We start from the raw sequence: 19,840 nt of genomic DNA, 5'->3' as shown, positions 1-19,840 counted from the left end.
AGGAGACCCCCCCCCCCCCCCCCATGTTATGTTACATAGTTACATAGTTAGTACGGTCGAAAAAAGACATATGTCCATCACGTTCAACCAGGGAATTAAGGGGTAGGGGTGTGGCGCGATATTGGGGAAGGGATGAGATTTTATATTTCTTCATAAGCATTAATCTTATTTTGTCAATTAGGAACATTCAGCACCCACCCGCTATCAAGGCAGCTGCCTATCATGTCATGCCCTACCTGCACAGGTGTGCTGGCTACTCAAATGATCCAATTAAGGAGGCCATTTAGTCAGCAGCAGCAGAAGTCCTGTGCCTGGACGCTCCAACAGGGGCCAGACACAAGCAGAAGCAGAAGCAGCAGAAGCAGCAGCAGCACCACCTTTTGTTTTTTGGCTGCAGTAGCAGCAAGGCCCACAGGGCTGGCTAGCTGGCTAGCCAGCAAGCAGGTAGCAATGAAAGTAGGAATCTTTCTTTTTAACCCTGTAAGGGGGTGGTGCACTGTACCCGAAGATACTGCCATATCGGGTCAATGCATAGGGCGACGGAAGCAAGCTTCGAAATCGGCCCCCGTTCTCAAAAATCCATTTAATATATGGTCCCCAGATAGGGGACGTATCAGATATTAAACTGATAAGAACAGATACTACACTTGATCTTAGCCAAAAGGCCGAGAAGCGATAACCGTGAAAGGGGCGGGCCCAACAAGGTCCCCTTCATGGGCACTATCACTGCTTGCTGTCAGGGAGGCTGCCAGACAATTTTCCATGCACACTCTGGGCTGGGGGGCAGTCAACCACCAGTACACACAGCAGAACCTAAACCCATACCATTATTGCTAAGCAGCAAGACAGGGGCCCATTGCACTCCCACGGGGCCTTTTTAAATGCAATCCATAACCCGGATTTGCCAGGAACCCTTCTTACTCCTCCTACTTGCATGTGACACTGGGCTTAGGATCTGCATAGGAAACACACACACAAGCACACACCTACCTTTGTTGCCTGCAGATGCCTCCTTGGCTGTCCCCAAACGGTATCAAACCAACACCCACGGGAAGCTGTAAGCATAGAGGACATGCCTGCACCCCATTGGACTTACCTGTGTGGGTTAAATCCGGGTTATTTGACAACCTATGGCGGTGATGGTTCTGCTCAGGCAGAGCAGTGCTGATGCTCCTCATAAAGCTGTCGCTGCTGTGAAGGTTCTAGGTGACATCACAAATCCCTTTGGTTACATACACAACAAAGCTGGGTTGTTGTTGTTTACACTCTGCAAGGCCTGTGGAAGTGAGTGACATCATAGCACTGTAGTTCTGAGGGTTCAAGATGGATGCAACAATCTCCTGTTGCTTCTATGAAGGCCGTAATAGACGACATCACCAAACAGCTCCATAGTCACATACACAGCAAAGGAGAGATGTTGTTTACACCTAGTGATGTCAGTGGTATTGAGTGACATCACAGCACAGTGCTAAGGCTCCTGGGCCTGGACACAGCAGCGGCTGCAATATCTCAACGGAGAATACGTTTATATCTATGTGTGTGTGTGCGCATATATATATATATATATATATATATATATATATATATATATATTTCTCCGCCGAAATCACTTTTAAACCCATTTCCACCTTTTTTTCCCTTCTCTTCCTCTTACTTTTTTTTCACGTTTTTTTACGTTTTTCTCCTTTTCGCCTCTTTTCTGGGCGTATTATTCTTCTTTTTCTTCTTTTTTTTCGTCTAATGCATACCCCATCAGTGCAGCAATGCTTATTCAATACCGCCAGCAGATGGAGACACTGGGGGATAATTTTCTAAGGATTTATACTGATTTTTCCTGTCTGAATTTGTCGCACAGAAAGTTGCAGGCCAAATATGTGTGACATTTCTGCGACTTTAGCTTCTAGAGCATTTTTACAACATTATACATAGGTGCTGAATACATAAAAAGCGACTGTTCAGCGACAGACAAGTCGCATCGGCTGAAAGTAGGCCAGAATGTCAGTCCATGTTGGAGCAGGTTTAGATACAGTCTAAAGCATAGATCTCAAAGTCTGTGCACAGAATTTAGCAAGGGCCTCGCACCTTCTGATGCATCAGGTAGGTGCACAATAGCATAGCCTAACCCTCTGTACTTTGGTCTATATTGATGCGGGACATAGACAGCCAGCTGATGACCAATCCATTAGTGCAATGGATGGCTGGAAGCATTTGTCTTTGCCTTTGCAATACCACAGAAGCAATGCATGGTCAATGTACAGCAATGACACACCTGTGTGAACAGCCAGGAGACCCCCCCCCCCCATGTTATGTTACATAGTTACATAGTTAGTACGGTCGAAAAAAGACATATGTCCATCACGTTCAACCAGGGAATTAAGGGGTAGGGGTGTGGCGCGATATTGGGGAAGGGATGAGATTTTATATTTCTTCATAAGCATTAATCTTATTTTGTCAATTAGGAACATTCAGCACCCACCCGCTATCAAGGCAGCTGCCTATCATGTCATGCCCTACCTGCACAGGTGTGCTGGCTACTCAAATGATCCAATTAAGGAGGCCATTTAGTCAGCAGCAGCAGAAGTCCTGTGCCTGGACGCTCCAACAGGGGCCAGACACAAGCAGAAGCAGAAGCAGCAGAAGCAGCAGCAGCACCACCTTTTGTTTTTTGGCTGCAGCAGCAGCAAGGCCCACAGGGCTGGCTAGCTGGCTAGCCAGCAAGCAGGTAGCAATGAAAGTAGGAATCTTTCTTTTTAACCCTGTAAGGGGGTGGTGCACTGTACCCGAAGATACTGCCATATCGGGTCAATGCATAGGGCGACGGAAGCAAGCTTCGAAATCGGCCCCCGTTCTCAAAAATCCATTTAATATATGGTCCCCAGATAGGGGACGTATCAGATATTAAACTGATAAGAACAGATACTACACTTGATCTTAGCCAAAAGGCCGAGAAGCGATAACCGTGAAAGGGGCGGGCCCAACAAGGTCCCCTTCATGGGCACTATCACTGCTTGCTGTCAGGGAGGCTGCCAGACAATTTTCCATGCACACTCTGGGCTGGGGGGCAGTCAACCACCAGTACACACAGCAGAACCTAAACCCATACCATTATTGCTAAGCAGCAAGACAGGGGCCCATTGCACTCCCACGGGGCCTTTTTAAATGCAATCCATAACCCGGATTTGCCAGGAACCCTTCTTACTCCTCCTACTTGCATGTGACACTGGGCTTAGGATCTGCATAGGAAACACACACACAAGCACACACCTACCTTTGTTGCCTGCAGATGCCTCCTTGGCTGTCCCCAAACGGTATCAAACCAACACCCACGGGAAGCTGTAAGCATAGAGGACATGCCTGCACCCCATTGGACTTACCTGTGTGGGTTAAATCCGGGTTATTTGACAACCTATGGCGGTGATGGTTCTGCTCAGGCAGAGCAGTGCTGATGCTCCTCATAAAGCTGTCGCTGCTGTGAAGGTTCTAGGTGACATCACAAATCCCTTTGGTTACATACACAACAAAGCTGGGTTGTTGTTGTTTACACTCTGCAAGGCCTGTGGAAGTGAGTGACATCATAGCACTGTAGTTCTGAGGGTTCAAGATGGATGCAACAATCTCCTGTTGCTTCTATGAAGGCCGTAATAGACGACATCACCAAACAGCTCCATAGTCACATACACAGCAAAGGAGAGATGTTGTTTACACCTAGTGATGTCAGTGGTATTGAGTGACATCACAGCACAGTGCTAAGGCTCCTGGGCCTGGACACAGCAGCGGCTGCAATATCTCAACGGAGAATACGTTTATATCTATGTGTGTGTGTGCGCATATATATATATATATATATATATATATATATATATATATATTTCTCCGCCGAAATCACTTTTAAACCCATTTCCACCTTTTTTTCCCTTCTCTTCCTCTTACTTTTTTTTCACATTTTTTTACGTTTTTCTCCTTTTCGCCTCTTTTCTGGGCGTATTATTCTTCTTTTTCTTCTTTTTTTTCGTCTAATGCATACCCCATCAGTGCAGCAATGCTTATTCAATACCGCCAGCAGATGGAGACACTGGGGGATAATTTTCTAAGGATTTATACTGATTTTTCCTGTCTGAATTTGTCGCACAGAAAGTTGCAGGCCAAATATGTGTGACATTTCTGCGACTTTAGCTTCTAGAGCATTTTTACAACATTATACATAGGTGCTGAATACATAAAAAGCGACTGTTCAGCGACAGACAAGTCGCATCGGCTGAAAGTAGGCCAGAATGTCAGTCCATGTTGGAGCAGGTTTAGATACAGTCTAAAGCATAGATCTCAAAGTCTGTGCACAGAATTTAGCAAGGGCCTCGCACCTTCTGATGCATCAGGTAGGTGCACAATAGCATAGCCTAACCCTCTGTACTTTGGTCTATATTGATGCGGGACATAGACAGCCAGCTGATGACCAATCCATTAGTGCAATGGATGGCTGGAAGCATTTGTCTTTGCCTTTGCAATACCACAGAAGCAATGCATGGTCAATGTACAGCAATGACACACCTGTGTGAACAGCCAGGAGACCCCCCCCATGTTATGTTACATAGTTACATAGTTAGTACGGTCGAAAAAAGACATATGTCCATCACGTTCAACCAGGGAATTAAGGGGTAGGGGTGTGGCGCGATATTGGGGAAGGGATGAGATTTTATATTTCTTCATAAGCATTAATCTTATTTTGTCAATTAGGAACATTCAGCACCCACCCGCTATCAAGGCAGCTGCCTATCATGTCATGCCCTACCTGCACAGGTGTGCTGGCTACTCAAATGATCCAATTAAGGAGGCCATTTAGTCAGCAGCAGCAGAAGTCCTGTGCCTGGACGCTCCAACAGGGGCCAGACACAAGCAGAAGCAGAAGCAGCAGAAGCAGCAGCAGCACCACCTTTTGTTTTTTGGCTGCAGCAGCAGCAAGGCCCACAGGGCTGGCTAGCTGGCTAGCCAGCAAGCAGGTAGCAATGAAAGTAGGAATCTTTCTTTTTAACCCTGTAAGGGGGTGGTGCACTGTACCCGAAGATACTGCCATATCGGGTCAATGCATAGGGCGACGGAAGCAAGCTTCGAAATCGGCCCCCGTTCTCAAAAATCCATTTAATATATGGTCCCCAGATAGGGGACGTATCAGATATTAAACTGATAAGAACAGATTTTTTTTTTTTTTTTTTTAAATCCCTCAGGTAGGGGATGAAAGTACTCCAAGCAATACTTTCAAACTGGCATTACAAACTTTCTGTAACACACAACCCTCTCATCATTGGGAAACTTTATTTATCAATCAAACAGACAAAAAAAAACAATCAAGATAAATCAACAAGATGAATCCATTTTTTCGATTTCCAAATGCCTTCCGCATCAATCCCACCCCTCTTAGAATCCCACAAATAACACAAATACAGTTTGCCTAACACCATTCGCACACTATTATTAACACTCACTTCTTTCCTCAAAAACACATAAACATTCCTCACATCCCACAAGACTTCCTTAATACACGACAACAATAACCACAACACTCTTACATTCTGACCTCCACTTACACAAAGCCCAAACATCATCATCTCAAAAGACAAAAACTCCATACCTGTCAATTCCTTGCATAAAGGACCAAGCCTTCTAACAACCTCACGAGCATACTTACAATTCCAAAAGAGATGAATAACACTTTCAAAACCATTACAACCCACTCTAGGACACACATCACATCTCACCAAACCCCTTGCTTTCTGAAACTCTCTCACAGGCAACACACCATGTAGACTTTGCCACACAATCTCCTTTTGCTTATTAGACATACCATCCATCCTTACTTTCTTCCAAACTTTCTCCACATCCGCTCCCCTCACAGAATTAATATTACATACAACCTCTTTACTCTCAATCATTCTCATCACCAAACGTTTATTCTTCAACACACTCATCTCTTCTTCTATCAACTCAAATTTCTCCAAAAACCTCACAACCCACTCATACCACTTAGGAACCTCAAAAGCAACAGGCCTACTCAGATCCCTCTTACACCACTTCAGCCTAACAAACAGTCTTCCAGCAAGAAACTTAGTCATACAAGACATCTTCTTATCTCCTTCAATAATGACCAGTATGAAAACTAAAATATTCACTCCAAAATAAACCTCCAGATTTGGAAAACTCATCCCACCCTTCCGCCAATTTTTAATCACCACTTCTCTCCTTAATCTTTCTACTTTAGACCCCCAGAAAAAGACAAACAAAACCCGATTCAGACTCCTTAAACACATATACTGCGGAGGAAAAATCATAGCAACATACAGAAAAATTGGTAAAACAACACTTTTAATAACCACAATTTTTCCAATAAAAGAAAGACTTCTCATACTCCAAAAATTCAAACGCATCTCTACCTTCTTTTTTGCATCATCCCAACTCTCCTTTCCATCCAAGTCCTTACTAAACTTAATCCCCAATACTTTAATAGCCCCCTCCACTACATTCACCCCAACATCACTACTTAACCCACCTTCACCAAAGCATTTACATTCGCTCTTTAACCAATTCACTTTAAAAGCAGACGCACCACAGAAAATTGAAACCAAAAGCCTCACTCTCCTCACAGCACACTCAGAATCACACAGGACACATACATCATCCATATAAGCATTCACTTTAAATTCCCTACCATTGCTACCAGGAATATGAACACCTCTCACTATCTTATCCCTCCTAATCAGACATAACAGAGGCTCAATCGCGCATATAAACGCTACTGGCGAGAGCGGGCACCCCTGCCTTACTCCTGAAAAAACATTCACTCTTCTCCCCACACATCCATTAACGAGCATCCTACTATATATTCTATCATACAAACTCCTAACTCTCCACACAAAATCACTCGGAAACCCCATTCGCAACAATACCCTGAACAAAAAATTATGAGACAACCTATCATACGCCTTTTCAAAATCAAGTGACAACAAATAAGCATTTTGTTTTCTACTCTTACAATCCCACAAACAATCTCTCAACAGACACAAACTCTCATGTATACGACGTCCAGGCACAGCACAAAACTGATCATAACCAACCACACATTCAACAACATCCCTCATTCGATTAGCAATAATTTTTGCATAGATCTTATAATCGCAGTTAAGTAACGTAATTGGACGCCAATTCTTTAAATTTTTTAAATTCCCTTTTTTTGGAATTAATACTACCACACCACCACGCATACTCTCCGCAATTTCCATATTCTCCCACATAAACTGACACACTGCAACAACATCCTTACCCACCACATTCCACAAAAAACGATAAAATTCCACAGGCAAACCATCTTCCCCTGGAGTCTTATTCGCTGACATTTTCTGCACTACATCCCATACTTCTTCACTTGAAATCTTACGCATAACAAAAGCCTGCTCAGCTTCTCCAAGCTTCCCATCCAACACACTCAATACCTCACTCTCCAAATTCTCATCTCTCCACTTCTCTCCATACAGCTCCTCATAAAAGCATGCAATTTCCTCACTCACACCATCACCAGTCACTTCCCTACCATCCTCTCTCACAATCATATCAATAACAGGTTTTTTAGAAAAAACTTTTTTGAAAAAATAACGTGAACATTTCTCATCATGTTCCAATTTATCTAACTTGGCCCTATACATGATACTCCTACCCTTTTCCAACACAAAATTATTAATCTCCCTCTTAGTGCTCACAATATCATCCTGAACATCCACTCCACAATCTCTCAACCTACACAAATAGGACAAACGCGCATTCAACTTCACATATTGCTCCCTCTTAAGAGCAGCGACTTTGTATCCAAAGGACTTAAAAAAGGACTTTGTTTTCTTTTTAACCCATTCCCACCACAAAATAATGTTATCAAACTCACCTTTCTTTCCACACCACTTCTTATACATACATTCATACTGATCTCTCACATCCACACTATCTAAATGTTTAATATTCATTTTCCACAAACCTCTCCCATACACAGCACTCTGACCCACATCAATCTCACACAGCAAGGAATCATGGTCCGAATAACAAACAGACCTCTGTCTGTAACTTAAAGCATTCAAACTCTCAGACAAAAAACAATAATCTAACTTAGAGTGAAAATTACCTCTATCTGCATGATATGTACATAAATTAGGATTAATATTACATAACTCTTGGATATCCCTTAACCTAAAATCAGAGACTAACTCAAATAATTTTCTACCAGATACATCAAAAGCTTTTTTTGTTAAATCAACATTCATATCTCCAACTAAAATAACAGGCATCTTGCCCTGAACATAAAACTTTAACTTATCAAACAAATTTTTTCTTTCATTTTTATATGCAGGAGCATAAACATTAATCAAACGAAATTTCACATTTTTATAACTTAATACAGCAGAAATACACCTGCCAGGTTCAATTACCACATAGCTTTCCACAGCAATGTCAGGTGATTTAATCAAGATCCCCACACCATCATTCTTATTCAAAACACTCCCAGACCACACACACCGACCATACACCCATTCATCCTGACTTATGGTGAGATCAATACCACACTCCTGCAAACAAAAAATTGCAGCATTTTCCTGAGCTAAAAAACTTAAAATAGCAGCTCTCCTAGCCTTATTTTTAAACACTCTCACATTTTGAGAACATACAACAAAACCCATAGCCTAAAGCTACAAAGAACAAGGTTTAACCCTGCATGAGCTACACAGGTGCATCAGCCACCTGCTACTAACTAGCAAATCAAGTCCCAGCATAGTTATTCACCACTCTCAGTAGCCTCCATAACATCCGTCTCCAGGACTTCATAAAAGTTGCTGGTTTCCGGGCGCGAGTCCGCACCCTTCTCACCTCTTCTTTTCTTGGCAGACTTCCCTCCATGCACCAGTTGAAAGCCATCATAATTTTCATCCTCTGCATTATGTTTCCCACCACCCTCCCTGTTACACAAATCAGTCTCACCTGAGGATGGAAATGGCTCAATGTGAACAGGGTCAGAGGGGTGAACAGACTCCACAGAGTGACTAGGACTCTGCACTCCCTCAATAACTTCCTCCAACTGTCTGAAGGCATCAGAGACTGCAGCCTGAACATCAGGGGGCTTCTGAGGAGCTGCAATGGTCTTCAGAGGGGCCAATCTCCTCACTATTTCCCCCTCTCTCACCACACTACTGAATAAAGGACTTCTCACCCCAGGGCAGTCCTTATAAACATGACCTTCCTCCCGACATAAGTCACATTTCCTGGCTTTAGGACAACTTCCAGCATGGTGGCCAGCAGTATTACAGTTCCTGCACATTTGTCCTTGCACACAGTTCTCCTTTAAATGTCCAAAGGAAAAACAATTCCTGCAGTAGGAAGGCTGACCAGCATAGGACAGGTACCCCCTATAACCTGCAATGGAAAAACTGGCAGGGGGGTGTTTAAAACCCCCAACACAAGTAGGGTCTACTTTTAATTTAACCACAAACTTATAATTGCAGTTAAAAATCCCCAGTACATTCGTCTGTTTCTCTCCACCCTTCACATAGTCACAGTACTTGTGCAAAAAGTTCTTAATAATTTCCACATCTGTGTAAGGATTATGCACATGCACTATCACAGTTTTTTCCTGCAGACCAAACAGTGGAGTAATCTTCACCCCAACCAGCAAGGGCTCATTGCTGAGATTCCTTAAGTATTCATACACATGCAAACACCTGCCCTCATCCACAAAGGTTACCTCATAGGAGCCCCTGCGGGGAGACTCATTAACACTGAAGATTTCAGCCTTGTCCACTCCAATCTTCTCCATAATGATGTCTCTCACCAGATAAACCATGTTGTTCTTGGAACTTGCAGGATCCACCTCCATGCGGATAGTATTCTTTACTCCAGCCATTCTTCCAGATGATAATCTGTCGGTACAGGACCACAGTGAAAAAAATCTTCCTCCGGCAAACTGGGTAAACCCAGAGATCGCACCCTCTGGCCAGACCAGAGCAAACTGCACTTGATCTTAGCCAAAAGGCCGAGAAGCGATAACCGTGAAAGGGGCGGGCCCAACAAGGTCCCCTTCATGGGCACTATCACTGCTTGCTGTCAGGGAGGCTGCCAGACAATTTTCCATGCACACTCTGGGCTGGGGGGCAGTCAACCACCAGTACACACAGCAGAACCTAAACCCATACCATTATTGCTAAGCAGCAAGACAGGGGCCCATTGCACTCCCACGGGGCCTTTTTAAATGCAATCCATAACCCGGATTTGCCAGGAACCCTTCTTACTCCTCCTACTTGCATGTGACACTGGGCTTAGGATCTGCATAGGAAACACACACACAAGCACACACCTACCTTTGTTGCCTGCAGATGCCTCCTTGGCTGTCCCCAAACGGTATCAAACCAACACCCACGGGAAGCTGTAAGCATAGAGGACATGCCTGCACCCCATTGGACTTACCTGTGTGGGTTAAATCCGGGTTATTTGACAACCTATGGCGGTGATGGTTCTGCTCAGGCAGAGCAGTGCTGATGCTCCTCATAAAGCTGTCGCTGCTGTGAAGGTTCTAGGTGACATCACAAATCCCTATGGTTACATACACAACAAAGCTGGGTTGTTGTTGTTTACACTCTGCAAGGCCTGTGGAAGTGAGTGACATCATAGCACTGTAGTTCTGAGGGTTCAAGATGGATGCAACAATCTCCTGTTGCTTCTATGAAGGCCGTAATAGACGACATCACCAAACAGCTCCATAGTCACATACACAGCAAAGGAGAGATGTTGTTTACACCTAGTGATGTCAGTGGTATTGAGTGACATCACAGCACAGTGCTAAGGCTCCTGGGCCTGGACACAGCAGCGGCTGCAATATCTCAACGGAGAATACGTTTATATCTATGTGTGTGTGTGCGCATATATATATATATATATATATATATATATATATATATATATATATTTCTCCGCCGAAATCACTTTTAAACCCATTTCCACCTTTTTTTCCCTTCTCTTCCTCTTACTTTTTTTTCACGTTTTTTTACGTTTTTCTCCTTTTCGCCTCTTTTCTGGGCGTATTATTCTTCTTTTTCTTCTTTTTTTTCGTCTAATGCATACCCCATCAGTGCAGCAATGCTTATTCAATACCGCCAGCAGATGGAGACACTGGGGGATAATTTTCTAAGGATTTATACAGATTTTTCCTGTCTGAATTTGTCGCACAGAAAGTTGCAGGCCAAATATGTGTGACATTTCTGCGACTTTAGCTTCTAGAGCATTTTTACAACATTATACATAGGTGCTGAATACATAAAAAGCGACTGTTCAGCGACAGACAAGTCGCATCGGCTGAAAGTAGGCCAGAATGTCAGTCCATGTTGGAGCAGGTTTAGATACAGTCTAAAGCATAGATCTCAAAGTCTGTGCACAGAATTTAGCAAGGGCCTCGCACCTTCTGATGCATCAGGTAGGTGCACAATAGCATAGCCTAACCCTCTGTACTTTGGTCTATATTGATGCGGGACATAGACAGCCAGCTGATGACCAATCCATTAGTGCAATGGATGGCTGGAAGCATTTGTCTTTGCCTTTGCAATACCACAGAAGCAATGCATGGTCAATGTACAGCAATGACACACCTGTGTGAACAGCCAGGAGACCCCCCCCCCCCCCCCCATGTTATGTTACATAGTTACATAGTTAGTACGGTCGAAAAAAGACATATGTCCATCACGTTCAACCAGGGAATTAAGGGGTAGGGGTGTGGCGCGATATTGGGGAAGGGATGAGATTTTATATTTCTTCATAAGCATTAATCTTATTTTGTCAATTAGGAACATTCAGCACCCACCCGCTATCAAGGCAGCTGCCTATCATGTCATGCCCTACCTGCACAGGTGTGCTGGCTACTCAAATGATCCAATTAAGGAGGCCATTTAGTCAGCAGCAGCAGAAGTCCTGTGCCTGGACGCTCCAACAGGGGCCAGACACAAGCAGAAGCAGAAGCAGCAGAAGCAGCAGCAGCACCACCTTTTGTTTTTTGGCTGCAGCAGCAGCAAGGCCCACAGGGCTGGCTAGCTGGCTAGCCAGCAAGCAGGTAGCAATGAAAGTAGGAATCTTTCTTTTTAACCCTGTAAGGGGGTGGTGCACTGTACCCGAAGATACTGCCATATCGGGTCAATGCATAGGGCGACGGAAGCAAGCTTCGAAATCGGCCCCCGTTCTCAAAAATCCATTTAATATATGGTCCCCAGATAGGGGACGTATCAGATATTAAACTGATAAGAACAGATTTTTTTTTTTTTTGATTGAAAGAGCTTTATTTTCCGTTCAGTCATTACAAGTCGTACAATAAATTACAGTCACACAAAGCATGATAGTACAATACACAGCAAAGGTTCCCTAAGCTATACATCGCACACCATGCTACTCTAACATTCAGCTCAATCCTGCAATAGAAAAGCACAAGAGATCAAACAAAAACCAAATAATACAATCTGTGATCGGGGTAGGGGTGTGGGCGACTATGTGGGGGTAGGGAGGGGGCGGATCACAGGGCCAAACTGTTGGGCTGTATCTTCAGGGAGACATGGGAGAAGGAGAGGGGTCTTCACTCCTCTTCTTCCTCATCAACGGCCGAGCTGTCCAAGATGGAATAGTCTCTAAGCAGGTTCTTGATGAACCTGCGGCAGTCCCGGACGGACATGTTTTCCCTGTTGATCACGAGGCGGTTCCTGGAGAGCCACACTGCGTCCTTAAAACAGTTCATAAGGCGCCAGGCCTCCTGGATGGCCTCCACGTCGTGGGTCCCAGGGAACAGGCCGTAAAGCACCGAATGGTACGATAGGCAGCTCCTGGGCACTGAGTCTCTGAGTTCCTGTTCTAGGGCGTCCAACAGACCCTGTGCAAAGGGGCACTGCCAAAACACGTGGAAAGATGTTTCCTCCACGTAGGGGCAACGGGGGCAGTACCGGGTCTTGCACAGGTTGCGGGCATGCATGAATGACCTGAGAGAGAGACCTCCCATGACGGCCATCCACGACAAGTCCTTGTGTCCATTGGTAAGCCGCTTTGAGGCCACATTGTTCCAAACTGTCTCTGCAGTGGCTGCGGGGAGTCCCGGAACCAGCTCGGTCGAGTCCTTAGCTCGGATGAGCTTGTGGATTGTCTTTGGCTTCCATAGGTCTGGTTTCAGTCCTTCCAGCTGGTGCTCCCTCACAAACCGGACAACATCCCCATAGAACCAGGGAGTGTTCCAGTTGTAAGGGATGGAGCTGTCCCACTTGTCCCAGCCCAGCTGTCTCCAGAGGGGCATGAGAAGCAAGCGAGACATGGACCTGCCCGCTGAGCCAGTCTTTTCTACAAGAGTCCGCTGCACCGTGACACATGCAAAGGAGGCCCTCAGCAGAGCGGGGATGTCGGGTATTCCCTTCCCACCCTTGCGGGGTTCCTTGTACATCACGGTCCTCTTGACTCTGTCCATTTTGCCCCAGACGAAGCCAAATACTGTCCGGGTGATGGCCTTGCAAACGGTGGTATGGGGAGGCCAGGCCTGTGCGGTATATTGGAGCACAGGCAAAACTTCACTCCGCAGGACAAGTGCCTTGCCTTCCATCGTGAGCTTTCTGGAGCTCCACAGTCCGATCTTTGAGTTTATCCTTCCTAGTCGGTCTTGCCAAGACTTAAGGGCCGCTCCTTCCTTCCCGAACCAGACTCCAAGAATTTGAATGAAGTCCGGCTTAATAGTAAAGGGGAAGGGGGCGGAAGAAGCCAGGTGCCACTCCCCGAAGAGCATGGCCTCCGACTTCCCGCAGTTGACTTTTGCCCCCGAAGCTCTGCCGAAGTCCTCGCAGGTCTGGACGAGTGCAGTCACCGAACGCTGGTCAGCGCAGAAGACGGTCACGTCGTCCATGTAGAGCGAGCACTTGACCTCGTGGCGATCTGGTCCTGGTGCGGTGATCCCTCTGATCTCTCCACTCTGCCGGATAGTCTCAGCGAAGAGCTCTATAACACAAACAAAAAGGAGAGGTGAAAGAGGGCAGCCTTGTCTAACCCCTGAAAGAATGGAAAAGGGGTCAGTCTTCCAGCCGTTCACCAACACCGTGCTGTAAATGTCAAAATACATAACGTTAACAAAAGAGCAAAACATCTTCCCCAGACCCAGCCTGCGCAAAACCCTGTCCATGAATGCGTGGGAGACACGGTCGAACGCCTTCTCCTGATCTAAGCTGACCAGGGCGGCGCGGCCCCCGCGGTCCTGGATGTAATGGACCGTGTCTCTCACAAGGGCAAGGCTGTCGGCAATCCTGCGGCCAGGAATGCTGCAGGTCTGGTCCGGATGGACGATCTGCCCCATGACAGGTTTCAGCCTGTTGGCCAGCACCTTGGCGAGGATCTTGTAGTCCACGTTCAGGAGAGAGATGGGACGCCAGTTTTTCAGGTCACATCTCTCCCCCTTCCGCTTATACAAGATCGTGATCATCCCTTCCCTCAACGACGGAGGCATTCTGCCCCCCACCACCATCTCCTCGTACACCTCCAACAGGTCCGGACAGGTCAGGTCACCCAGCGCTACGTAGAGCTCGGCCGGGAGACCGTCACTGCCCGGGGTCCTGCCGGGCTTAAAGGATTTAGCGGCAGAGAGCAGCTCCCCCACCGTCAAGGGATCGTCCATAGCCGCCGCACCTGCGGGATCAACAACGTTAGTGACACCTGACAGGAACCTCTCGGCGGCTTCGGGGTCGGATGACTTGGGGGCGTAGAGGTTGCTGTAGAAGTCGTGGACGACCCCCATCACTTCCTCCTTGCCGCTCCTCATGTGTCCGGTCTCATCTCGTAGCTCAGTCAGGGGCGTGTGGCCGGCATGGAGCTTCCTGAAAAAGAAAGAGTTACATTTCTCACCCTTCTCCAGGTTCTCCACCTTGGAACGAAAGACGATTCGCTTGGATTCCTCCTCAAAGTGCCTTTTCAAGCTCTTTTTGGTCTCCTCCAGCTCCTCCCTGACGTCCCAGCCACACTGGAGCAGGTCCTGCAGGGACCGCAGCTCGCGCTGCAGTTTCCTCAAGTCCCACTTCTTCGCACACGCCTGTTGTCTGCCTTTTGCCTGAAAGAAACAACGGAATTCGACTTTAACATATTCCCACCAGTCGCTGATGCACTTGAACAGACATTTGTCATTTCGCCATACAAGGTACGCATCCCTAAGTTCCTCCATGACCTCCCTCTGCTCCAACAGGGCACAATTCAACTTCCAGGAGCCTGGGCCAGGTGGGAATCCATGGCCCAGAGTCCCCCGGAATCGAATGGCCCTGTGGTCAGAGAAGAAGCAGGGGACCACAGAGTACGACACCTTTCTGACTGCTCTCGAAGTGAAGATGAAGTCTATCCGAGAACGGAGCGAGCCATCGGGGCGGCTCCACGTATAGTTTACGGAGCCGTTCCCGATGGACCCGACAACGTCCTGCAAGGATGCCTCCGTCACCATCTCAATCAGCAGTTTAGACGTCACGTCCAGGTTGGCGGATGTGCCAGAACTGCGCCCGTCCACCTCAATGGGGCAGTTGAAGTCACCACCCAACACTACTGCCCTAGTGGTGGCGAGTTCAGCCCGCAGGGCCTGGAGAACCTCCAGTCGGACATCCCTCTCAGGGGAGGCGTACACGTTGATGAGCCGCACGGGCTCACCCGCCCAGGAACCGTCTGCGACAAGAAGTCTGCCACAGACGAGCTCCCGGACGGAATCAAGTGCAAAGTTACCTCCCCTGATCAGGATGGCCACCCCCGCAGACCTATTGTCGCCCCCACCAGACCAGTAGGAAGGGCCGTGAGGCCACTGCCTGGCCAGATGGTTGTAAGACCTAGAAGCAGACAAAGCACATTCCTGCAACATGTAAACATCACACCTCTGGGAATCTAAGAACGTAAGAACAGTCTGGAATCTAAACCAAGCTCTAATACTCCTCACATTAATGCAGAAGATGTTGAGATCAGCCATGGGAATAAAAAAGAGAGGTTAGTTCTGATACTAGTTACCAGTCTGGTCGGACGGGTCCTCTTCTCTGGCGCCTGTCGGCTCGTGTGGCTTCTCGTAGCGCCCTTCCAAGAACTCGTCGTAGACCGTGTTGGACGGAGTGTCCAGGATTTTCTTAACCTCTGGGTCCTGCAGCAGCTCCTCCATAGATTGAGCTTGGACTGGCTCTGCTTGGACCTGCTCCACTTGGGCCTGCTCCATCACCTCCTCTCCTTCTGAAGCCTCAGGGCTCTCGCAGACCTGCTCCATCTCCTCCTCCTCATCTGAAGCTTGAGGGGTTTCGCAGGTCTCGATTATCTTTCTTTTGTGGGACTCTTCTGATACGTTGTCCCTTCCTTTCCTCTTCCTCTGTATGGTACCTGGGGGAGGAAGCACAGGAAAGTCCTCCGAAGGGCGGGCACCAGCAGCTGGAGGGGGGTTAGGTGCTGCTGGGCCAGGAGAGAAAGGAGGCTGGGTGGGGCGGGGGGCAGGAGAGAGTGCCCGGGCAGGGGAGGACGGGGCAGGGGTGGGCCGGGCAGGGGAGGACGGGGCAGGGGTGGGCCGGGCAGGGGAGGACGGGGCAGGGGTGGGCCGGGGTGGGGTACGGGGGGCAGGGGTGGGCCGGGGTGGGGTACGGGGGGCAGGGGTGGGGCGGGATGGGGCAGGAGGGGCGGGGGTGGGACGGGATGGGGCAGGAGGGGCAGGGGTGGGACGGGATGGGGCAGGAGGGGCAGGGGTGGGACGGGATGGGGCAGGGGTGGGACGGGATGGGGCAGGGGTGGGGCGGGATGGGGCAGGAGATGGGGCGGGAGGGGCAGGGGATGGGGCGGGAGGGGCAGGGGAGGGGCGGGACGGGGCAGGGGTGGTGGCTTTCGCCTTCTTACCCTCCTTGGTCGGCTTGGCCATCCGTGGTGTTGGCTCCGGAGCTGGGGCTGGCTTCGGTGCTCTCGCTGCCACAGATGCCCATGTTCTCTCCCTCTGGGGGCAGTCCTTGTAGCTGTGGGCTGCCAGTCCGCAGAGGTTGCAGGTCTTGCTCTTGGGGCAGTCCTTGGTCGTGTGACCTGTCACACGGCAATACCTGCAGGCATCCTCCGTACAGTCCTTGCCCTCGTGGCCCATCTTGCCACATCTCCTGCAGGTCTGCGGCATGTCCGGGTAGAAGATAAGTCCTGTGGAGTTGCCCAAGGAAAATGTCGTTGGCAGGTGCTGTAGTCCGTCTGGAGAAGCAGGGTTCTTGTTGAGTCTGACGACCACAGACCACTTGCAGGTCCAGTATCCGAGTGAGTTCAGGATGCGGGTGGGCTCCCTCACCACGGTGCAGAAGCGCTTCAGGAAGGTCGAGATGTCCGTGCCTGGGGTGTGTGGGTTCCGCATTGAGACCGTCACCCGCCTCTCCTCTCTTTGAATAAGGCAGTTGCCCACAAAGCGAGAGAAAGGGGATTCGGGACTCGCCGCTTTCACCACCTCCCAGTATCTTCTACAGGTCCCAATGGTGGCAAAGGTGATGTAGAAGATTCCCGAAAAGAAGGTTGCTATTCCCAGGGTGTCAGCCGTGGGGAAGCCTTGATCCGCCAGCATCTTCTTGCAGAACACGTCGTGGGACATGTCCGGCACCCTTCCGTCCACGGGCTTGAGCTTCAAGGCAACAGTCTGCCTCATCCAGGGCTCCAGGGTTGGAGCTTCCAGGTTAGGAATTCTGCCGCCCTTCTGCCTTGCCGTGGTGGAGGTTGAAGCTTGCTGTGGTTGGGGCTGGACCTCCAGGCCTTGCCCTGCAGCCTCCTGGGTGGACTTGCTGGTTGAGGCCATGGCTTCTTCCAGCAGGCTCTTTTCCGCTTCCTTGCTTGCTTGTGGAGAGAGGCTTCGCAAAGTCTTCTTTCCCGGGTGGGAGGAGCTATGCAGATCCGGTCCCGGTGGGAGGAGCTATGCAAATCCTTCTCCAGAGGCAGCGAGTTTCTTCGAAAAGATTCTGCGCCGCCTTCCTCTTCGCCGCTGTTCCGGAATTCACCGCCGATTCCCTTCTTCCAGGTTCTTCGTCGGCTTCTTCCGGAGCTGCAGTCTTCAAGATCTTCTCCTTCTTCAGATGTTCCGAGGCAGGCAGGAGACGATCTTCAGGTGGTATGCTCTAGAGAAATGCGGTTCTAATAAGAACGAAAAGTACTGCAATCGTACTACGCAAAATCTCTACCACAATGCTTGGAGTTCTTCAGACCGTAGCGATCATGGTATCTCCCCTGCCAGGTAATCTGTTCTGATAAGAACAGATACTACACTTGATCTTAGCCAAAAGGCCGAGAAGCGATAACCGTGAAAGGGGCGGGCCCAACAAGGTCCCCTTCATGGGCACTATCACTGCTTGCTGTCAGGGAGGCTGCCAGACAATTTTCCATGCACACTCTGGGCTGGGGGGCAGTCAACCACCAGTACACACAGCAGAACCTAAACCCATACCATTATTGCTAAGCAGCAAGACAGGGGCCCATTGCACTCCCACGGGGCCTTTTTAAATGCAATCCATAACCCGGATTTGCCAGGAACCCTTCTTACTCCTCCTACTTGCATGTGACACTGGGCTTAGGATCTGCATAGGAAACACACACACAAGCACACACCTACCTTTGTTGCCTGCAGATGCCTCCTTGGCTGTCCCCAAACGGTATCAAACCAACACCCACGGGAAGCTGTAAGCATAGAGGACATGCCTGCACCCCATTGGACTTACCTGTGTGGGTTAAATCCGGGTTATTTGACAACCTATGGCGGTGATGGTTCTGCTCAGGCAGAGCAGTGCTGATGCTCCTCATAAAGCTGTCGCTGCTGTGAAGGTTCTAGGTGACATCACAAATCCCTTTGGTTACATACACAACAAAGCTGGGTTGTTGTTGTTTACACTCTGCAAGGCCTGTGGAAGTGAGTGACATCATAGCACTGTAGTTCTGAGGGTTCAAGATGGATGCAACAATCTCCTGTTGCTTCTATGAAGGCCGTAATAGACGACATCACCAAACAGCTCCATAGTCACATACACAGCAAAGGAGAGATGTTGTTTACACCTAGTGATGTCAGTGGTATTGAGTGACATCACAGCACAGTGCTAAGGCTCCTGGGCCTGGACACAGCAGCGGCTGCAATATCTCAACGGAGAATACGTTTATATCTATGTGTGTGTGTGCGCATATATATATATATATATATATATATATATATATATTCCTCCGCCGAAATCACTTTTAAACCCATTTCCACCTTTTTTTCCCTTCTCTTCCTCTTACTTTTTTTTCACGTTTTTTTACGTTTTTCTCCTTTTCGCCTCTTTTCTGGGCGTATTATTCTTCTTTTTCTTCTTTTTTTTCGTCTAATGCATACCCCATCAGTGCAGCAATGCTTATTCAATACCGCCAGCAGATGGAGACACTGGGGGATAATTTTCTAAGGATTTATACTGATTTTTCCTGTCTGAATTTGTCGCACAGAAAGTTGCAGGCCAAATATGTGTGACATTTCTGCGACTTTAGCTTCTAGAGCATTTTTACAACATTATACATAGGTGCTGAATACATAAAAAGCGACTGTTCAGCGACAGACAAGTCGCATCGGCTGAAAGTAGGCCAGAATGTCAGTCCATGTTGGAGCAGGTTTAGATACAGTCTAAAGCATAGATCTCAAAGTCTGTGCACAGAATTTAGCAAGGGCCTCGCACCTTCTGATGCATCAGGTAGGTGCACAATAGCATAGCCTAACCCTCTGTACTTTGGTCTATATTGATGCGGGACATAGACAGCCAGCTGATGACCAATCCATTAGTGCAATGGA

The 19,840-nt window shown here is 48.0% G+C and overlaps 4 non-coding genes and 1 pseudogene across 4 annotated transcripts; all 5 read right to left on the bottom strand.

Moving 5' to 3' along the window:
• Positions 1–486: 486 nt before the first annotated feature.
• LOC130329061 (U2 spliceosomal RNA) lies at positions 487–677 on the bottom strand. Its single transcript, XR_008872879.1, has one exon. It is a non-coding gene; the product is annotated as a U2 spliceosomal RNA (small nuclear RNA).
• A 2,087-nt stretch (positions 678–2,764) lies between these two features.
• Positions 2,765–2,955, bottom strand: LOC130329060 (U2 spliceosomal RNA). Its single transcript, XR_008872878.1, has one exon. It is a non-coding gene; the product is annotated as a U2 spliceosomal RNA (small nuclear RNA).
• Positions 2,956–5,036: 2,081 nt separating this feature from the next.
• Positions 5,037–5,228, bottom strand: LOC130329018 (U2 spliceosomal RNA). Its single transcript, XR_008872852.1, has one exon. It is a non-coding gene; the product is annotated as a U2 spliceosomal RNA (small nuclear RNA).
• Positions 5,229–12,160: 6,932 nt separating this feature from the next.
• LOC130329010 (U2 spliceosomal RNA) lies at positions 12,161–12,342 on the bottom strand. Its single transcript, XR_008872845.1, has one exon. It is a non-coding gene; the product is annotated as a U2 spliceosomal RNA (small nuclear RNA).
• Positions 12,343–18,160: 5,818 nt separating this feature from the next.
• Positions 18,161–18,330, bottom strand: LOC130329040 (U2 spliceosomal RNA; annotated as a pseudogene).
• Between the last annotated feature and the right edge of the window lie 1,510 nt (positions 18,331–19,840).

Source organism: Hyla sarda, unplaced genomic scaffold (genome assembly GCF_029499605.1).
Source record: "Hyla sarda isolate aHylSar1 unplaced genomic scaffold, aHylSar1.hap1 scaffold_315, whole genome shotgun sequence".
Classification (NCBI taxonomy): Eukaryota; Metazoa; Chordata; class Amphibia; order Anura; family Hylidae; genus Hyla; species Hyla sarda.
This window is presented reverse-complemented; position numbering and strand designations above follow the sequence as displayed.